The 4,217-nt window shown below is 40.5% G+C and overlaps 1 protein-coding gene across 1 annotated transcript in view; it reads left to right on the top strand.

The window, feature by feature from the left end:
- Window positions 1-1,175: 1,175 nt before the first annotated feature.
- LOC139734737 (mesenchyme-specific cell surface glycoprotein-like) overlaps window positions 1,176-4,217 on the top strand; it is a 64,020-nt gene continuing 60,978 nt past the window's right edge. The window contains exon 1 of the mRNA XM_071645531.1: window positions 1,176-1,331. The gene's annotated coding sequence lies outside the window, so the exon portion shown is untranslated. The remainder of the gene's footprint in view (window positions 1,332-4,217) is intronic.

Genomic DNA, 4,217 nt, shown 5'->3' on the forward strand with positions numbered 1-4,217 from the left:
AAGAGCGTCAGGATGATAAAAAAAAAGTTGTGTTCAAAATAATGTTTTCAAGGATGCTGAAGGCATATTACGTTCGACGCCAGCATTATATCAATTCCTGGGATCCGTTTCATAAAGTCGTCATTATGGAAGTCTGTGAATAAATCCCAGGTGAAAGGCCAAAGTCGCTCATATTTAGCCACAAAAAAAGTAAAATCCATTCCATGAAGTCTCTCATGAGTGTGTATAAATTAACCCGTTGAGGAGTGATTTTGTTATAACACGCATTTCCCATAGACACCTGCTCGAGTATTCTCGGGACTCGTCTTCAACGGGTTTTGAAAGCGAAAAAGCGAAAAAGTCTCAAAAGAATTTCATGAAAGGGACCCAGGTTATCATTTCACTTTTAGAGTTACAAAATGCATACGGTATGATTATACAGTCATGACAGCCCCCCTAAATAGAGTTACTTCGGCTCCCCCCCCCCCCCCCCTCTTTCTATCATTCACGTCTTCGTCATACCTCTCAGACCTCGACAGCGGCTGGCCTGTCATTAAGGCACTATTCCAGTATTAATTTATCCGTCTGCTCCACATATCAATAATGGAGTCGTATCATGCATATTGTGTCGTTACCTATTACCTCAACTCCTAGTCTCTCTTTTCTCACTTTCCTTGCCCTGTCTTTATCTCCTCCCAACGTCTTTCTCTCTCTCTCTCTCTCTGTTGTCTATAAAGTATCTGCTTGTAATCAAGGAAGAAAAAAAACACGTGAAAGGAAGGCAACATTTTCTTGAAGTCTATTTTTTTTTTTTGGCGGGAAAGCTCTTGAAGCCAAGATTGACGGTGCATTCGTATTTTGCATCTGGTTTTCAACTCACGTCTGTCACACGCCGTAGGCTGAATACGTGCGTAGAATACACGTACTAATTGTTCCAATGCCGAAAGACAAAACAGCACCAAACAGAAAAAAAAAAAAGATCTTTATACCCAACACGAAAACTGAGCAAAACCAAACTAAACGGTCAATCTAGTGCAATTGCAAGCGACTCGAAATTGAGACTAGCACAGCGGGAGTTCATAACCACAACAACAACGACAAAATCAGTAGAGGCATGACATCTAGAGGAGATGAGAGATCGCTCGAGCGTTCGGTTCGGATTGACTCTGGCGTGGTGACGGTTGATTGTCGAACATTCGTTTCATTCCGCCCTGGACATACGACCGCACAGAGTCGTTCAGAGAAGGTAAGAGCAGAAATCGAGCCTTCTCGCGCTCGGCGATTTTATTTGTGTGGGTCTAATGGTATTGGAGCTGGACAGTGATTGTCGCTGTGATTGCGGGCCGAAACAGGTGAGTCTCTCTCCCCTCTCTCTCTTTTTTTTTTCTGAGCATTCTCCAGTTGTAAGCTCATTAGAATGATGATGTATATTTTGCTCTTCTACCTTGATGTTTGAGCGTCGATTTTAGGAAAGGCTTCGACATATCGAACTATACGCAAAACGGCATATAAATGTATGGGGTTAATAAAAAGGGGCACAGCTTTTCATTGCGGCTATTTTTGGTGGAGATAGTGGTGGCGGTGGTGGTGTTGGTTGATGGGGGTTGTGGGGGGGGGTGTGGAGTGATAAATGCTGCTGAAACATATCAATGCTGGTCTGTTTGTCCGTTAACGGGACACGAACAACGTGAAACGTTTGACACACCGAGTAGATAACTTTCAGTGAATTTGCAAATCCCCGACAAGTTGAGTGTATCAAGTGCGTAGAAAAAACGATGCAGAACAGTGTAGAACTTTCATTAAAATTGGACCCAAGACAAGAAAGTCATGGGGTTTGAAACTTTCGCATTTTTCAAAGAAACAATGCTGTTTGAGTCAATCGAGTCCATTTAAAATGAGTTAATAATCTAATCGCCAAATGATTATAATCATCATAAATATGTTTCTGCAATCGATATAATTGTTTTGTGGTAACAAGTGAAACATCAATTCCAGAATGTCTTAAAAATCAAGGAAACTGCCTGTTTTTTCCTTGATTTTAGTTTATTTGTCGAAGGTAATATTAGCATGGACTGACTTCAAATTCACTACCTAATTGAATGGAAATCAAAGTACATTCAATGTGTTGTTTAACATAAAACAGGGAATTCCTTCGGAACTGGTGCAATTATTATTCTTGTAAGGTGACTGCAGGCTTTTCCTCATTACTTTGAGACTTCTACTATCGTAATCAGGTAATTCTGCTCCTCTCCGCTGCGACATAATGGCAACAAATCATCTTTTGCTCCATCAAAATTGGCTGAAAGAGTGATGATATCAGCGTTACAATTTTATTTTGATTCGTCCGCAAAGTTTACTGCAGTGAAAAAAAGAGGCAAAAATCATCCTTGAGAATACGAGTTTTCTTATCTTGAAACAACTTTTTCATAGACTACGCTTATTAGGAGGTAATATTTAGTGCTAATATTTGGAGGTTTTTTCGAGCAAAAATGTGCTTTTGGAGAAAATCCAGAAAAAAAGCAAACAACAAAACAACATACACAATCAGTGAGATGTCACTGTCATTATATTGTTGAAGGGGTAATATTTTGCTATCATAATACTGAAAATACAGTATAATTGCAAAAACAAAACAAAACAAACAAACCAAAAAAACAAAACAGTCATGTGCAAGAAAGAACAGAAATAAGATGAGTCGACCAAAAGGTACCGATTTAGTAGAAGTGATTAGAATTAACCTTTTAACTGCAAGATACTGCAACTTCAAATAGAGTTACTATATGGTCAATCCAATTTCCGTTGTCAAAGGCTTAGGTGAATACCTGATCATGCGTTTGCATTAAAACTGCTCTGGACAATCTGGAGTTATCAGAGCGTTTGTCGCCTTGGTCAAAGTCGCGCTGCCGCGGACCCTGGATTTGCTCTGTCGACTTTTGAATGGCCTTTGGAGCAGTGAAAGTTAGTGGAAGGAAGGAAGGGAGTACTTTCTCGGGCTGTTGGGTATTGTCTGTGGTTATGTTAGAAACTTATTCTATAATGACTTAGAAAAGGGTGTATTTAACAGGGGCGGATCCAGGATTACTGTAAAGGGGGGGGGGGGGGAATAATATTTCTGGTGCCACTTCCGGGTTTCATTTATTCTTTTTCGTTTAATTTCTTTTGTTTTTAACGAAAAGTAAAGGGGGGGGCGTGCGCCGGTTGCGCCCCCCTCTGGATCCGCCACTGTTTAATTTGATCTGGTGTGTTTAATCTGGACGGGAGGTATGCTTTTCACGATGAGCCAACTTTGGGTTAGTACCCCTCTCGCAGTATCTTTCAGCTTTAACAGTTTTCAAAAGATGACGTTCTACAGGCTGTCTCCGTCATGTTGTTGTTGGGTTTGTTTCTTCAGTGATAGAATCAGAGTGACTTATACACATGTACATGAGAGGGAGTTTCCTAGGCTTATGGCATTTGCAGTGATTTACCTATAGTAGTCCATTACGTACATTTATAACGAAGGGTTTTTGGCTAAGAGGATAGGATGACGAACTGTCAATCGTGGGTGCCCTGATTCGAGTTCACAACCAGCAGTGGCACGCAGGATTCGTGAGCAAGGCACTTCATAACCATTTTCTAATTCTGTGCAGTGGACTTGAAGCTCACTGGCTTGCGAGGATTAAATGATGTCTTTATAATGATCATGTAAAATGCAGATCGAAACTCAACAAGTCGCACAACTCTTTGCCCATCCAACGAGCGTGAGTCATACCGAAACAGTAAGTAAACGGAGTTGAGAAGTTTGACAGGCCTATATATATATACTCTGATGAAATATTATTGGCAAGATATGTTTGCGTCTCGCAGTCACGAACTTCATGCTGTACAAAGAAAGAGAGTCAACTTTACGGTTCGAAGATTCAAGAGCGATTACAGACTCCACCCGATGTTACAACATACACGCAGTGTGTTGGAATGAGGCATCGTCGATAAAGCGAAGTACTCGAGAAGAAAACGAAGTTCATGTTGGAACCAAGGATATTGACATATGCATTTACCAAAGGGCCAATCCTTAATTGACAGTGGAAGGACTTTAATAGTGTGTGTATGATGTATACTATTAGTGTATAGAAAACCGGCATTTAAAAGCGAAGATCTCGTACGGATATATAAGCGTATAGATAAGCCACGTTTGTGCATAATACGGACATTTGAGGGAAACAATGTGAACATGAGATGTTTTTGCACATGGTACATCA

Source organism: Diadema antillarum, unplaced genomic scaffold (genome assembly GCF_040938485.1).
Source record: "Diadema antillarum isolate AM-2024a unplaced genomic scaffold, OU_Dant_1.0 seq00000546_RagTag, whole genome shotgun sequence".
In the NCBI taxonomy this organism is placed as follows: domain Eukaryota; kingdom Metazoa; phylum Echinodermata; class Echinoidea; order Diadematoida; family Diadematidae; genus Diadema; species Diadema antillarum.